Here is an 18754-nt window from a genome sequence, read left to right on the forward strand (position 1 = left end):
TAACATTGGGTTACATTGTTTAAGTGCTCAAACGGCTCGATCAAGCGCTTAAAAAGGGCTCAATCGAGCAATCATTTTTTCCACCCAAACATGCCATCTCTTGCCAAAAAGTGTAACCCAACTCCATGCTTTCACCCTTATAGATTATGAATTTCTAACAATCTATATCCTAATTATTATTATTATCCAATTTTAAGGTCATAGCCAAGCCAGACACCAAATTGGTGTATGAGACCCCCTTGTTTGTGGGACAAGAGACCCACCTCCACGCAACGATTTGATTATTATGTCTACGAAGGCATACCTACTCTAACCCCTTCTGGTTTTTGAACATGTGTCCTCTTAGGAGGAAACAGATGATCTTAACCATTAGGCCTATTCATGCTCTAAGAAAGTGGATTTGATTAGCTAAAGATAGTAATCTAGAAACTCACAATTATAACTCATGATCACAACATATAACACACATGTAACACACATGTAACACACCTGTAAGATTACAAATTATGATAATATGTTTGAAAATACAAGCATAACTATTTCCTTTTATGCATCTCCAATGGGAATGTAATTATGAACTAGAACATTCATGCATGTTTTTTTCCATTAAGATGTTCATGCAAGTTAGTAAATTGGCGACAACCAAAAAGTTGGATAAATGACTTTAGTTAACTATTATGTAGTCAAAGAAATATTTTTTGGTTAAATCATGATCATTCATTATTTAAAATATAATATTTAACTATATATAGATTCAACACTTAAAAAAATCCTTAAAACTTTTTAACTAAAAATTTAAAACCTTTTAACTAAAAATTCACAATTGAAATTTGTGATTTTAACAAATTCCTACCAACTTATAAATAAATTCAACCAACAAAATATACTTAAAAAACTCTAAACCATATAACACTAACACAACACATGAGATAACATGGATACAAGTTGCCGCAGTGATGTGACCAACGGTGTGTACTATGTAACTGTCACTTGGAAGTTACAAACTTATAAACCATAAACCCAAATAAATTTATGAAGGTTTAACTACTCCAAAGAAATATCTGCGGGTCGAGTGGAGGTAAGTGCAATGAAGAAATTTTGACTAAATCGAATTAAATAAATATAAATTTACATTGAAGTAGTTTTAAAGAGTGATTTATTGTACTTAAATTTTAATTTTAATTTAGGTTGTTTAAACTAGTTTTTGATAATATGATTTACTATTATTCTAGATAATTGTGAAAAAATCACTTGTAAAATTTGATATTTTAATAAATCTTACTAAATTCTAAACAAATTAAATCCGAAAAAAAAATAAAATAAATAAAATAAAATAAAATAAATAAAAAATAAAATAAAATAAAAAATAAATAAATAAAATAAATAAAAATAATAAATAATAAATAAATACTTTTCAGAAAATCACACTTAACAACTCAACTCAGAAAAAAATTAATATCACACCATAATGATTATTATAACTACTACGCGGCAAGGGCTAATAATTCCACTTCCCACGTCATTTTTACACTGTAAGATCTGTTGCCAAGTCTTTTATTCAATGTGTTTATGGTTTTATTCCAAAACTAATGAAAAAATATTCTAACAAAATGTTAAAAATTATTCAACAAATAAGTTTATTACGAAAGGTTATTCATGGAAACCCAGAAACGATGTGTGCAATACCTACTATCTCGTGCAAAGCACACATGAAAACATACTATCTAGAAACACACAAATTGGTGAATGCGAATGAGAAGTGGATGCTTCACACGTTGGAAACTTCATAATCTTTTCCCAATCTTCACCGTTTTTAATGGCAGTTTCACACTCTTCAAGGAAGCATTTTACAGCACTCTCAACATATAAACTAGCTTTTGCAACATTCTTAGGGATTTCATCTGGATAACTATCCAAAGTTTGATATTCGTTCAATTGAGCTGCCAGTTGCACCAATTCCATCTGAAAATCATGTAAAGTCGTGTCTTCCTTTGCCTCCGTTGGTCTCAGCTTCGTTGGTTCCAGCAGCTCATCTAATCTCGCAGTATCAAATCCAAATACCCAAAAAATAAATAAATTACCTTATGACCTGGCACAATTCAATCATAAAACTTTTTCATTATTCTACAAATATAGACAATAAATAAATACCTGGGCAGTCTGTTCGTGGGTTGTCACAAAGTTGTAAAGTGCCTTCGAAAGTTCCGACCCGAGCATCTCTCTTTGTCAGAAACTTTGACTTCAAATTAAAGATTTTCTTAACAGTTGTAGGGATGGATGAGTGCTCAAATTCAAAGGAAGGATATGGGCCATTTGGTCCATGTACCACGGCAAAATTTATTACTTGAATTCATCAATAAATGAAAGTTTTCTTGATCATCAGATTGTTATTATCGTAGGTTGTTCTTTAAATATTCTTCGATTGTTGTCAAGCTGCACAGACCCAAGAAAGGATGTGGAAGAAAGGATAATTAGAGTACCTGTTCCTCTGTTGATCCAAGGGGAAATCATGAAAGTGGGCACACGGACGCCCAATCTATTGAATTTGAAGTTAGAGGGCTCCGGTCCAACGATATCATCTGGAGAGGGAACATTTGTCACTGGTGTGGGCACATGGGGCGATTCTAAGAATCGCGGGGTGGTGGAGCGATTCTCAGAATCACCCCATGTGCCCACGCCAGTGACAAATGTTCCCTCTCCAGATGATATCGTAGGGCTCACCCGGCGACCCGCCTGCCCGCGGGGTGGTGGGGCCAGGGCGATTCCGAGAAGTTCAGTTTTGCTGAAGTCCTTTGTCGCGGTTGAAAGAAATTTGGAGGAGAACCGGTTCGAAGTGTCTGACGAGGCCATCGTTCGGCCCTCCAATATCGCTAGCTCCCCGCTGAATAGCCGGCCTGAGTTCGCTCTCCGTTTTTTAGTTCTATCGATGAACCACGCCGACAATCCCAACAGTACGGCCACGACGATGATGGAACCGGTAAGGAGCCCGACCTTCAGCCCCCTGCTTGTGGATCCTCCGTGGGCTATGTTCAGAGACGACTCGGGCAAGATCTCCGAAGTGAAATTCCAGTCCAAAATACGCTGAATCTCGAAAGAATTCCCCGTTGCAGCCGAGAATCCCAGGTACGCTGATCTCGGAACGGTTCTTGATAGCTCGATTGTGTGGTTTAAGATGAACGAATAGGGAATTGGTCGGTCTGCATAGGCGGCATATATTTGCAGGGTTTTGCTCCAGCCATCATAATGGATTCGAAACCTTATCGATCACCTCGGCTTGATATCTATGTCGTTTTGACCGAGAATGACAGTTGCATTGAATTTGATTCCCTTAACGTCTATACCGACATGGTTTTCATCCGGAATTATTGTATTCTTGAAGGTGTCGAATTTGATGGCTAGTTGATTCATTGTGTTTCCATCTATCGAATTTGAAGCAATAGGGCAATTTTGAGAATTTTGTTTCAAATGAATAATTGATAAAAGCTAGCCAAAATAGTTAAAAACAATGTTCCACATTATAAAGACCTTGAATCATTAAATCAATGTAAAATTTTATGATTGATTAAAATTTTCATTGAATTCATAAACGTTTTAACTAGGGTCTATTTGTTACCAGAGTATTAAACTCGAATAATTACAATTTCAAAAACTTCTTTTAAATAAAATAAAATAATCATATATCAAATTAAACTTCTTTCTATCCCAAATCCTATAAAAATATTAACAAGATTTTAATAATAACAAAGTTTTACCACGATATAAAATTCAGAATAACGTTATTAACATTTTTGTCAAATTTAAAATAATCTAGAAAATCTAAATCATCAAAACTTCTATAAAAACATTATAGGATTTTTTAATCATTATTGGATCCAAACTTGAATGAATTTAGTGCCTTAAGAGCCACGGGGAAGGCCATGATGTAATTGAGCAAAAGGGATTTGACATCGGGGGTGTTGGAATTGGAATGCTGGATCCAGGAGTTAGCGTGGCAGTTGAAGTCCTTGGTACCACTGATCACTTGCATCCACGTCTTCCTGCCCTCGTCGTAGCAAGCATAGGACGCCTCGGTGCGGAACACCAGTAGGAATGCCAGAGCCGGGGCCGTCAGCTCGTAGGGCAACGTGCTCGACGCGTGGAGCAACGGCATGAACGACGGCAGCCACCCAGTGGACACACCCGTATCGTACGTGACGATGGCCACCGATATGACGCCCACGATACACAACGGCGGCACAAGCAACAAAATGACTCTCGAAGAGAAGGTGTACAACAAGTGGCGTATGTGTCTCTTGGACCTCCGGTGCTTTAACCGGGCCGCCGGGTGAGCCCTACGATATCATCTAGAGAGGGAACATTTGTCACTGGCATGGGCACATGGGGCGATTCTGAGAATCGCCCCACCACCCCACGATTCTCAGAATCACCCCATGTGCCCACGCCAGTGACAAATGTTCCCTCTCCAGATGATATCGTTGGACTGGAGCCCTATTACTTCAAATTCGACAGATTGGGCGTCCGTGTGCCCACTTTCATGATTTCCCCTTGGATCAACAGAGGAACAGGTACTCTAATTATCCTTTCTTCCACATCCTTTCTTGGGTCTGTGCAGCTTGATAGCAATCGAAGAATATTTAAAGAACAACCTACGATAATAATAATCCGATGATCAAGAAAGCTTTCATTTATTGATGAATTCAAGTAATAAATTTTGCAGTGGTACATGGACCAAATGGCCCATATCCTTCCTCCGAATTTGAGCACTCGTCCATCCCTGCAACTGTTAAGAAAATCTTTAATTTGAAATCAGAGTTTCTGACAAAGAGAGACGCTTGGGCCGGCACTTTCGAAGGCATTTTACAACTTCGTGACAGCCCACGAACAGACTGCCCAGGTATTTATTTATTGTCTATATTTGTAGAATAATGAAAAAGTTTTATGATTGAATTGTGCCAGGTCATAAGGTAATTTATTTATTTTTTGGGTATTTGGATTTGATGCTGCGAGATTAGATGAGCTGCCGGAACCAACGAAGCTGAGACCAACGGAGGCGAAGGAAGACACGGCTTTACATGATTTTCAGATGGAATTGGTGCAACTGGCAGCTCAATTGAACAAAGATCACACTTTGGATAGCTATCCAGATGAACTCCCTAAGAATGTTGCAGAAGCCTGTTTATACGCTGAGAGTGTTGTAAAACGCTTCCTTGAAGAGTGTGAAACTGCCATTAAAAATGGTGAAGATTGGGAAAAGATTGTGAAGGTTCCAATGGGTGAAGCGTCCACTTCTCGTTCGCATTCGCCAATTTGGGTGTTTCTAGATAGTATGTTTTCCTGTGTGCTTTGCACGAGATAGTAGGTATTGCACACATCATTTCTGGGTTTCCATGAATAACCTTTCGTAATAAACTTATTTGTTGAATAATTTTTAACATTTTGTTAGAATATTTTTTCATTAGTTTTGGAATAAAACCATAAACACGTTGAATAAAAGACTTGGCAACAGATCTTACAGTGTAAAAATGACGTGGGAAGTGGAATTATTAGCCCCTGCCACGTAGTATTTATAATAATCATTATGGTGTGATATTAATTTTTTTCTCAGTTGAGTTGTTAAGTGTGATTTTCTGAAAAGTATTTTTCTTTTCGGATTTAATTTGTTTAGAATTTAGTAAGATTTATTAAAATAACAAATTTTACAAGTGAATTTTTCACAATTATCTAGAAGAATAGTAAATCATATTATCAAAAACTAGTTTCAACAACCTAAATTAAAATTAAAATTTGAGTACAATAAATCACTCTTTAAAACTACTTCAATGTAAATTTATATTTATTTAATTCGATTTAGTCAAAATTTCTTCATTTCACTTACCTCCACTCGACCTGCAGATATTTCTTTGGAGTAGTTAAACCTTCATAAATTTATTTGGGTTTATGGTTTAGTGACAATTACATAGTACACACCGCTGGTCACATCACTGCGGAAACTTATATCTATGTTATCTCATGTGTTGTGTTAGTGTTATATGGTTTAGAGTTTTTAAAGTATATTTTGTTGGTTGAATTTATTTATAAGCTGGTAGGAATTTGTTAAAATCACAAATTTCAATCGTGAATTTTTAGTTAAAAGGTTTTAAATTTTTAGTTAAAAAGTTTTAAGGATTTTTTTAAGTGTTGAATCTATATATAGTTAAAGATTATATTTTAAATAATGAATGATCATGATTTAACCAAAAATGATTTCTTTGACTACATAACAGTTAACCAAAGTCCTTTATCCAACTTTTTTGTTGCCTCCAATTTACTAACTTGCATAAACGTCTTAATGGAAAAAAAAAACATGCATGAATGTTCTAGTTCACAATTACATTCCCATTGGAGATGCATAAAAGGAAATAGTTATGCTTGTATTTTCAAACATATTATCATAATGTGTAATCTTACAAGTGTGTTACATGTGTGTTATATATTGTGATCGTGAGTTTCTAGATTACTATCTTTAGCTAATCAAATCCACTTTCTTAGAGCATGAATAGGCCTAATGGTTAAGAGCATGTGTTTCCTCCTAAGAGGTCACAGGTTCAAAAACCAGAAGGGGTTAGAGTAGGTATGCCTTCGTAGACATAATAATCAAATCGTTGCATGGAGGTGGGTCTCTTGTCCCACAAACAAGGGGGTCTCATACACCAATTTGGTGTCTGGCTTGGCTATGACCTTAAAATTGGATAATAATAATAATTAGGATATAGATTGTTAGAAATTCATAATCTATAAGGGTGAAAGCATGGAGTTGGGTTACACTTTTTGGCAAGAGATGGCACGTTTGGGTGGAAAAAATGATTGCTCGATTGAGCCCTTTTTAAGCGCTTGATCAAGCCGTTTGAGCACTTAAACAATGTAACCCAATGTTATTTAGGAGCTCGATTTAGCCATGTCTTTGCGGCAGTCAAATGAAGGAGATTGGGTTTTGGATTTATTTTCTGGCTCAGGTAAGTTTTATTATATGGAATTGAATTTCAATATGTTATTTATTAATTTATATGTCATTGTACTAATTTACTTCATTATTTCTTTTGTGCTTGATAATTAGGTACAACACTAGCATGTTGCCTTCAAAAAGGAAGAAATTGCATTGCCATTGAAAAAGATCCAATACAGTGCAATTTTATTTAGCAAAGAATTAATGCTCTTCAATTTCTTCCAGATGCAATGAAAGAAATTGGGTTGAAGAAAGGGGACTTTAGTGAATCACGTGTGGCGAAAAAGGAAAAGGAACCCAACCACCATTACACGAAATGATTGGAAAGGCATACATTGGGAGATTCGCAAACATCAAAGATCCATTAGAGGAGGAAAATGAGCAAAATGAAGCAAAAAATATTGTGGAAGAAGACAATGACGAAACTCCAGAGGACAAAGAGTTTGGATTATGTGACATTGTTGATTAAATTTAAGTTATGCTTGGAAATCAAGCTCATTTTTGGAAACTATTAATTAGTTATACTTGTAATGTTTTGACTTTGACATTTTATGAGAAGAATAAGCACTCAATTAAGGTTGTTATGTGTTCAATATTTGTATTATGTTATTTTCGCATTCATTTTTATGTTAATCATTATTTTTTGAAAAAAAACAGTGATTATTATTATTTTTTGACATGAAATTCATAAAAAAAAAAACTATTATTTAACCATTTTTAGTTAAAATTTTCCTATAAAAATTGTGATTTTGACATGTCATCTCTAGCAAAAAATTACAAAAAATTATCAAAACGTGTACTTTTTTAATTATATTTATGTTAAAAATGGTTATTTTTTTGCCAATTGTTACAAATTATTGTTTTTTAAAGACAATTATTTCATTTGGATTGAAATATTAATTAACGATGTATAAATATGTAGAATATCGAAAATTCAAAATATCGACCTTCTTCTTTAAATATGCAAAACAATAAAAACCTCACTACAAAAAAAAATTAAAATAAAAACAAGAAAATATGAAGAAGAAGACCACTTCAAAAATTATTAAATTTAGAAAATAATTATTTACATTTCATACATTAGAAAATTTAAAGTCAAAAAATAGGTCTTTTAAAAAATGGCCTGATGCAGAATTACCACTTTTTTAAATCAACATGAAAATCACTACCATTCTAAAATGTAATGTACATAAAAAAAATTAAAGTGCCAAAAACTATGCTCTAAAAAAGACATGTGTGTTCTGCATCACCCCTTTTCAAAATCGGGTCACTTTTTTGCTATCTCTACAAAACAGGTAACAGTATCAGTTCCCGTTTCAAAGTTTACATTGTTGGAAGGACGCAAAGAAAATTGTGGATTTCCGTATATAAGTAGCGCTCTAACCACTGTTCCTTTGATACTCGCAGATTCCTGTTTTCCTGCGCCGCAAACTCGTGTATCTTCCTGTCCAACCACCCTTCAATTTCTTTCTTTGTTGGATTCCAGTGGCACGACATCAGACATCCCTTATGTAGATCTCAGTCTCGGCAACGGAACCATTTGTTGGCTTGTTGGGGTCTGACCTAGGTTCAAAGATGATTTAGCCAAACAAATCCCGGTACTACTAGCCCTTTCGGAAACAGTCTGCAGAGTGCGGACTGAGGTCTCACCCGAAGTAGTATGGGAGGGTGCTAGAACCAGGTTTCTGCACCCTGGAGATGTCTGATGATTTCCAGTGGTCCATGGTTCGACCCTGCACGCACGTCGCTACGCACACTTACCCGTACCTCGCAGCCTGAGATGCTACCTTCACGCAGCCCTACTTGGGGCTCGAACAATGTTATTACCCAAGTCCTTCCTCGCAACCAATATTAGGTGATTAACTGAACTTATTTATACACTTTTAGTTATACTCAACACTATTCATAATTCATATAAGTGCGCACAGTAAATAAACAATATAATTGCAAGTAATATCAAACATGTAATAGAACAAATACACAGAATTGGTAACAAAACTTCTCTTTATTATTCCATTCCTTTGGTTACAAACTTGACACTACCCTGCACACTCAGCTACAGGGGTTCGCGCACTCAGCTTCAGACTCTACTCGACCTCTGTGCACTCAGCTGCAGAGCCTCTTCCTACTACTATGACCCAAGACACTTAGACTTTTGCTCTATGCTTCGCTATCTTTCAGACTCCATCTGTTTCCATTCATTCGTTCGTTACTTTACAACTTAGAGCCTCGTCTATTTATATAATCCCATGGTCTGCGGACCATGGGTAGGCCGACACTACATTCAAAACTTAGGGTGGACAACCCTATGACTCTAACATACCATTCGCACTCCGCGCCCGCAATTCGCTAAGTTTTTGCAACAATATTACTCAAAACTTGGGCTTTGAGCCCCAAAACATGATGTGGGGGGATTCCATGCCCAACAATAACTTAGCTTGGGATGGTTTTGAGTGGAATTGGCTTGATTGCAAGAGTGTTCTAGCATTAGCCTTTTGGGTAGGAGAGATAGTTATTCGTCCTTTTGGGAGACAGTTCATGAGTGAATGCTTGCGGAGACATGCTGATAGGACCCTTCAAGGAGACTTATGACGTCAAGGCTTGGTTGTAAGTTTTACTTCAATTTACATTAATACAAATCAATAGCTTGTTTCCTATATCTTAAGTCGAATTGCGTAGTGATAGCTTGAAGCTCTTTGACTCTTTAAGTAGATTGTTTTTGTCGTACTCTATTATGTTCGTGGTTGTGCTATGTATGTTTTTTTCAGGTACAAGTGATTACAAGAATGAGAGCTGGAGCAACGCAACAGGGACTTCATCGAACGATGATTTGAAGGTAGGCCTTCATGACATCAACTTTCTAAGGAAATTTTCTTTGGTATTGTCTTTACTGTTACTAGACCCACTCTAGGGCTAGAGGGGTTGCCTTTGTTCGCAAAGGGAACTTGCCTGCATCACCAAGTTGGTGACCATACTGGGGATCTTCGTCTTTTATCTCTTGATTTGATTTTGCTTTATTTATTTATTGTCTCCTTTACATTTGGGATGAATTCTTCATGTTATGGGTTGTTTGACTACTCCTGGTAGTCTTCCCTCTGTCATAAGTGATAGGTCTAGCCTTCCCTCAGCTAGATTTTGAAATTTTTCCTTTGTTTTAGGGTCGTCGCAGTTTATTTTATGACAGTCATGAAGATAGTCACGCCTGCGCTATCTAATTAGTTGCGCCTTCTACTGTTTGGCGTGATTAAATCGCCTCACAGTCGCGAAGAGCTCTGAAATCGGCTCGACGTTGTTAACTAGTGTACTTCGGCGACGACGTCGCAAAGTGACTAGTTAGGGAGGTACGACATTTCATTGTCGATGCATGTTGTCAGTTTTACACTCGCGAATATTCCTGTAGGTTTCAATTTTGAAGTTTTATTTTCTGATTGGCCAGTGTGTCCTATCCTTTTGAGCTTGTCTTTTGCATCTTTATTGTGTGTCAAATTGTTGGGTCCCTATAATACTAGTGATTACCCCATTACTATTGTAGTTGTATCCGTTATTAATATTGTTGTGCCCCTATTACCCCCATATTGTTATTACTATGCCCCATAGAATCCCTCTATTGTTATTTTTGTGGCTTTATATTATTATTGTTAGGTCGGCTAGGTTATATTGTGACTCCTTAGACTCCTATATATAGAAAGGAGGTTTTGTCATTTGAATCATCCAAGAATTTCTCATTTATGTAATGTAAAGGAGGTTTCCCCCTCGAAGAGGCTGAATTCTAAAGCGTTTTCTATCTTTTTGTGAGCTAGTTTCATAACATTTGGTATCGGAGCTTTGGATTCTAGGGTTTCGTTGCTCCAAACAGGTCATCGTGGCATTTTCGCTATAATTTTTTTCTATGACGTTTCAGAAGCTAAAAAAAACCCATTTGAGAAGAATCACGCTGAATCTCGGGTCCGAATTTTAGAGCTTTTCGCTCTATATTTACGAAGATATGATCTCAGGAAGTTGGTCTTTTTGTAGACTCCTGAATTACATTCTAAATAGGTGACCTGGGGAAAATCATCATAACTTTCTCTCTGAGCATCGGATTGAAATTTCGTAAGAAGGTATAGAAAGAGGACGGACTGTAGTTTCTTGTATATCTTTTTCAGATCCAAAGGTTGAAACAGTGACTCATGGCAGGTCATACAATTTTGCTCTACTGAACTAGTCTATATTCGGGTCATCTTGGGAGATTGTGCATAACTCTTCTTTGGAGAATCCAACTTGGATCAGACTAGTGGCAATATCAAGATACATCAGATTCAATATCAAGCTTCTGCAAAGTGAAAAAAGATGTGTAGTTTTTTTTAAATTTTTGCATAAGCTTGGTTTGAAAAATTAGTTTGAATCGGTAATTGATGCCCCGAGGAAAGAAAATGCAAACACCTAGTAAGCAACCTGAAAGCTCTAGCATGAGTTATGAAGAAGAGGAAGAAATGCAACATGATATATCAAAATTACGAGACCAAGTGCAACAAGTGTCACCTGCACAAAAAGAAACAGAATCTAAGATGGATGGTTTAAGGAAAGATGTAGAAGCTAAGATGGATGGTTTAAAGAAAGGTGTAGAAGCTAAGATGGATTGTTTAAAGAAAGGCGTAGAAGCCAAGATGGATGGCATGGAAGCTAAGATGAATGGCATGGACGCTAAAATTGATGGCATGGATGATAAGATGGAAGAATTGAAGATAAATATGAATAAGTTGCTACAAGAAATGGTCACTAATGGTGAAAGGGTAAGAAAGGAAACTCATGATGAGAACAAAAGAAATGTTAATCATGATTCCATAGACTCTAATGTTGGATCGAAGACCCACCATATTCCAAAAATCAATATGAGGAAGTTTGATGGCAAGGATCCCGCAACATGGATATTACAGATGGAGCAATTTTTCGATCTCAATAATGTGCAAAACACACAAAAGGTACGTATTACAACTTTATATTTGGAACCAAATCAGTTTGTATAGTATCAATGGCTTTGCTCTCGTAAACAAATTATCACTTGGGCAATTTTTACGAAAGAATTGACAGCACATTATGAGGATACAAAAAGCAACACTTTTTTTAGCCAATTGATAAGTCTCAAACAAAAGGGTTCAATAATGGAGCACATTGAGGAGTTCCAAAAATTGAACATAAGGGTAAAGGATATTCCAGAGGAGCATAGGATTGATGTGTTCATAGGGTCTTTAAAGGATAATATCCAACATGATGTTCGCCTTTGGGAACCTGATTCATTAGAGAAGGCAGTCAGGTTAGCAAGAAAAATGGAAAGCAAAATTATGGCAACCAGGAAGCATACCACTCACAACTATAAAGATGGAAGTGTTGTTGCCCCTAGTCTTCCACAACCTATAAGGTTGGCACCACAACAATCGGAAGAAAAAAGAGCAAAAGGGCTTTGTTATAGTTGTGATAGAAAATACACTAAATGTCATAAGTGTGCTGAGAAGAAATTATTCTACATCGATTGTGAAGAGGAAGAAGAAAAGGAGCAAGAAAGGTCAAAAGAAGAGGATATACTCCAGGAACAAAGCCTAGATAAAGAAGAAATGAATCCGACCATATCTTGTAATGCATTGGCAGGAATTACCACTCCTCAAACCATCAAGATAGAAGGAAAAATCAAGAAGAAAAAGGTAATAGTGTTGATTGATTCAGGAAGTACCCACAATTTTATTCATTGTAAGGTAGCAAAAGAATTGAATTGCTTCTTATATCCAGCACCAGAGTGTCAAGTGATGGTTGCAAATGGAGGAACAATAAATTTCTTTGGAAAGTGCCATAATATCAAGCTATCCATGGGAGAATATGTATTGACCAGCCCAATGATTTCCATTCCAATGGGAAGTGTTGATGTTGTACTAGGAGTCTAATGGCTACAATCCTTGGGTACAATAGCTTTTAATTTCAAGAACTTTTCATGAAATTTTCTGTGGAAGGAAAGGAAGTTGAATTAAGGGGTATTGCAGGGAAACCGGGAAAGATAATCAGCTCTAACAGTATGACAAAGCTTCTAAAAAGGGAACAAAGAGGTGTAATTGCATAATTATGTTCGCTAGATGTTTCCACATTGGAATCATCTATTTCTCCAGATCTCCAAAAAGTCTTGGACAATCATTCCAAGGTATTTGAGACTCCCAAAGGTCTCCCACCTATTCATCATCATGATCATGCTATTCATCTGATTCCAGGAAGTGTTCCTCCAAACATCAGGCCGTACAGATATCCCTATGCCCAAAAGAGTGAAATTGAACATATGGTTGCAGAAATGCTAGAGGCTGGTATAATTCAACCGAGTCAAAGTTCTTTCTCTGCTCCAGTAGTATTAGTGCACAAGAAGGATGGATCATGGCGCATGTGTCTGGATTATAGGGAGCTCAACAAGCTCACTATTAAAGATAAGTTTCCCATTCCAGTCATTGATGAATTACTAGATGAATTGCATGGATCAATTTACTTCACCAAGTTGGATCTTCATTCAGGATATCATCAAATCAGAATGAAGACTAAAGACATTCCGAAAACAGCATTTAGAACTCATGAGGGTCATTATGAATTTTTGGTCATGCCTTTTGGCCTTACCAATGCACCTTCAACATTTCAAGGTTTGATGAATTCCATTTTCAAACCATTCCTTAGAAAATTTGTATTAGTATTTTTTGATGATATACTAATCTATAGCAAGTCTTGGAAGGATCATGTTGAACATGTTGACAGGGTGCTACAATTATTGGAGGAGAAACAATTATATGCAAAAAGATCCAAATGTTTCTTTGGAGTACAAAAGGTGGAATATCTGGGACATATTGTATCTCATGAAGGAGTTAAGGTAGACCCTAGCAAAATTAAAGCCATTAAGGAATGGAAAATCCCCACATCCATAAAGCATCTGCGAGGATTTCTCGGGTTGACAAGGTATTATCGCAAGTTTGTTAATAATTATGGGAGAATAGCAGCACCTCTAACAACATTATTGAAGAAAGATGCATTTTCATGAACTCCAGAAGCAACAAAGACCTTCGAGCATCTTAAAGAGGCAATGTGCCAAGCACCGGTCTTAGCTACACCAGACTTCACAAAAACCTTTATTGTGGAATGTGATGCTTCAGGAAATGGAATTGGTGTTGTTTTAATGCAACATGAAAGACCCATTGCTTTCGAAAGTCGTCCAATCAAGGGAAAGTTTTTACACAAAGCTATTTATGAGAACGAAATGTTGGAAATACTCCATGCACTTAAGAAATGGCGACCCTACCTAATGGGAAGACACTTCAAGGTAAAAACAGATCATGATAGCCTTAAATACCTTTTAGAACAAAGATTATCCTTAGAAGAGCAACAAAAGTGGGTCACAAAGATGTTGGGTTATGACTTTGAAATCATCTACAAAAAAGGGAAGCAAAATGTGGTGGCAAATGCACTCTCAAGAAAGGATGAGGACATGGAAGCATTATTGTGTGCCATTTCTATTATCCAACTAGATTGGATAAAAGAAGCAAGGGAGGAATGGAAGAATGATGAAGAATTGTGGGCACTTATTCGAAATTTACAACAAGACTCCAGTACGTCTGATACATTTAGCTGGCAAAATGATTCGTTATGGTACAAAGATCGCTATACCTCTGTAAGAATTCCCAGCTAAAACAAAATATTCTTATGGAATTGCACACTTCTCCCTTAGGAGGGCACTCAAGATTTTGAAAAACTTACCACAGGGTTAAGAAGGAATTTTTTTGGGAGGGCCTTAAATCAGATATTCAAAAGTTTGTGGCGGAATGTTTGGTTTGCCAACAAAATAAAGTTGAAACAATTAAGACACCAGGTCTATTACACCTTTATCCATTCCAAGCCAACGTTGGGAGGAGGTTTTGATGGATTTCATCACAGGTTTACCCAAGTCTGAGGGAAAGAGTGTCATCATGGTGGTAGTTGACAGACTTACCAAGTATGGACACTTTTGTGCATTATCACATCCATTTAAATCTAGTACAATTTCTACTGCATTTATGGAAACGATTCAAAAGCTACATGGAAACCCAAAGATTATTGTAAGTGACAGAGATCCCATTTTCACTGGAAAATTTTGGACAAAATTATTTTCTTGTCTTGGTACTCAGTTAGCTCATAGCTCATCTTATCATCCTCAATCTGATGGGAAAACTGAGATAGTAAACAAATGTTTGGAAGGATATCTTCGTTGCTTTGTATCTGATAAACAGACACAATGGGTCAAATGGTTTCCTCTGGTTGAATGGTGGTATAACACTTCCTTCCATACAGCAACAAAAATGACCCCATTTATGGCACTTTATGGATGTCAGCCACCATCCATCACATCATATTTAAGAGAAAATTCTAAGGTTCAAGCAGTGGAACATCACATCGAACATCAACAACATGTCCTCCAACTCTCAAAGGATAACCTCATGTTGGCACATAATAGAATGAAACAACAGGCAGATCAACATAGCAGCGAAAGAAGTTTTGATGTAGGTGATTGGGTATTCCTACAGCTACAACCATATAATCAAATGTCCCTCAAGCAAGCTAAGAAGGATAATAAATTATCACCAAAGTATTATGGTCCGTACAAGGTGTTGCAAAAGATTGGTACTATGGCATACAAATTGGAGCTTCCTGCAGCTTCTCGATTGCACCCAGTTTTCCATGTTTCATGTTTAAGAAAGGTTATAGGTGACAAGCTCCCAATTCAAACAATATTGCCAGAACTTGACGAGGAAGGAAAAAGTATATTGGAACCAGAAGCAGTCATAGAAACAAGAACTCGACAGTTATGAAATCGATCAATTTCAAAGTATCTTATCAAGTGGAAGAACTTATCCGCTGAAGATTCCACATGGGAGGATGAGAATTTTATACAGAAGCATCCAGAACTACTGAAGCGTTGAGGACAACACTTTTTTGAAGGAGAGGGGCATGTTGGGTCCCTATAATACTAGTGATTACCCCATTTCTATTGTAGTTGTATCCCTTATTAATATTGTTGTGCCCCTATTGCCCCCATATTGTTATTACTGTGCTCCATAGAAACCCTCTATTGTTATTTTTGTGGCTTTATATTATTATTGTTAGGTCGGCTGGGTTATATTGTGACTCCTTAGACTCTTATATATAGAAAGGAGGTTTTGTCATTTGAATCATCCAAGAATTGCTCATTTATGTAATGTAAAGGAGGTTGCCCCCTCGAAGAGGCTGAATTCTAAGGCGTGGATCTCTCTTTTCTATCTTTTTGTGAGCTGGTTTCATAACACAAATTTTTGATTGCTAGAATATTTGATTTCGGGTTTCATTCCCTTGAAACTTTGTGTTTGGCACAATCCCTTGCTTTGTTTGAGGCTTCTCCTTATTAACTATTTTTTCAAATTCCTGATTGGTATGTGATGTTTGGTTACCAAAACTTTCAAGTCTTGTTCATTTTCTTTCCTTCCTTCACTTGGCATAGATCACATTGCTTCCCAGTCAGTGAGAAAACTTTCTAGTTTTGCAAAAAGAAACATCTTCTTGGTTTTGAGTCTTTGATTCGTTTTTTAGTGGAATGTTTCTCTTTACTTATTGAATGATTTCATTCGAAAAGGGCTTAAAACTAGCATTGGTTTGAGTTTTGCATTTGGTTGCTTGTCATTTATTTGAAAAAATCAAAATATTGCATTCTTTTTGCATTAGGAAATGAGAACTAACTTTTGCATTAGTAAATTCTTGACATTTAGAAGTTGAAAAGCAAAGGATGTATTTTTCATTTTCTTAATTAGATTGCTTGCAAGTTAAGTGAAAGATAGAAGCATAACTCTTTCCTCTTGATTGGTTTGCTTGAGAAATAACGAAAAGTACCATTCTTGCATTTGCTTGCTTGTTGCTTTGCTTGCTTTGAAATGAACTTCTCACTTTTCTTTAGTTAGTTGTTCATTGAAAAGGAATGGTTTCTTTTCTCATTTAGTTGCATTTTAGGAGTTTTTGAAGATACATTCGGTAGGGCCTTGGAACTGAACTTTAATTCAAGTTCAACTGTTAAAATTTATTGAATTAACCTAAGAAAGCATTGAAACTTAACGCTCATATCTAGAGGTTTAGGCTAGAGAGGTGTTTCGGTGTCTTTAAACCTAGTGGCTGTTGTTTTCACTAAGGTTGGGTGATTCCTCCTTTTATGATTCGATAAGTACTATTACAGAGTTGTGCTCCCTGTACCGTCGCGTATATGATGGGAGACCCCACTAGGTTTCAATCCTGTTCTCCATATGAAAACGATTCGGCCTCCTTGCAGACGTGATACACCGAACACAGCATTCGGGGAGATTGCCTGATCGTACTTCTTGGTTAGCCGAGAGGTATTCTGCAGTTCACGCTTAACTAGAAAACCTTTTTCCTAGAGTTCCAAAGCAGTCACTTTCATTCCTTTTGACTTTCTAAAAGTAAAAGGATCATCTGAGCACTTGTCCTTTCGAGCTCGTTTCCAATAGAAAGTGATAGAGTCACCTTTCGTCCTTTTCTCGACTCTTAAAACATGAAAAGGAAAATTTTTGTTTCAGTGTTCTAAAATTAACTTCCCACAAAATATTCCTGGTAAAATTTATCTTCCTTAGTAATTCTTTATGGTTAATTCCAATGGCAACATTTCCAAATTCTACTACTCGAGGATTCCCCTCGGAAGGGAATCCTGATCCTTTTCCTTCTTTTGGAAACTCTAGTGCTCCTTATATGGCAACATTGTCCCTTCCTGTGTTAACCATTGGTTTACCTGTCTGGTTATTTTTGACCTTAGTAATACCGAGTGTCTCAACTCCTACCCTGCCGTCTCCTTCATTCGAATCACAACATGTTGATTCTAAGGTTGACCCCTTGCCTTCTTCCTCTATTTCTACACCTTCCTCTTCTACTTCGCCTGGTGAAAGTTTCAAATCTAGTAACCAGGAGGCTAAGAAGAAGAAGAAGTTAGCTAAGCGAGGGGCCGTCCATGCGACTGTTACTCTAAATGCACCTCCCATCGACAAACCTTTTGATCCTCCGTGGAAGGTCAAATTCCCTTGCAGGTTTTGTAAGGGTGACCATCTCCTTCGAGACTGTCCTGGTATTCCCAAAGTCTTAGAGGTATGGTCTCAAAATCTGGATCGACCATCCCCATCGACCTCTGGAGATCATGTCAATGCTACACTCTTGGCTAGTGATGGTAAGAAGAAAGGGAAGATTAGATTTCCCTATAGGTTATGTGAAGGAGAACATCTTCTTCACCTTTGTCCATTGATGGATAAAGCTTCCAAAGTTTTGGAAGACCTTACAGCCTCTCAACCCAAACTCCCTATTGGTTATCAGAGGCTTTCTTCTGGCCCTCTCCCGGTTGGTAAAGAGATTGACTTGGATTCATCTCTTGCCCATCCTACTCTTCCTGAGCCTGACTCTCTTATGTCTATTCCCAACCAACCATTGGTCGAAAAGAGTGTCGACTTGGTTTTGCCACCAATTGCTCACTCTGTTCTGGAAGAGCCTGGTGATCATACTGCTTATGTTCTTCTCATCTCCTCATATTCTCATGAATCGAAGAGTGACCCTCCCACCCCAGTTGTTCAGGAGAGTCCTTCTTCTATTCCTGCCAAGCATGGGGGCAATCATATGATACCCCCACCAAGTAGTTATGTCGTTTCTTTCGATTGGAGTCACTTGACTGCTTATCGTGTCCCGTCTTATGTGCCTTTCCAGATCATAGTACAAGCCTATAAT

The 18754-nt window shown here is 37.0% G+C and overlaps 1 pseudogene; it reads left to right on the forward strand.

Annotated features, from left to right (window-relative positions):
- The first annotated feature begins 4196 nt into the window (after positions 1–4196).
- LOC149253029 (mitogen-activated protein kinase 6-like) overlaps positions 4197–18754 on the forward strand; it is a 28855-nt pseudogene continuing 14297 nt past the window's right edge.

This window comes from Pinus tabuliformis, chromosome 7 (assembly GCF_031772625.1).
Source record: "Pinus tabuliformis cultivar Carrire ecotype Pingquan chromosome 7, CPIR1, whole genome shotgun sequence".
NCBI lineage: Eukaryota > Viridiplantae > Streptophyta > Pinopsida > Pinales > Pinaceae > Pinus > Pinus tabuliformis.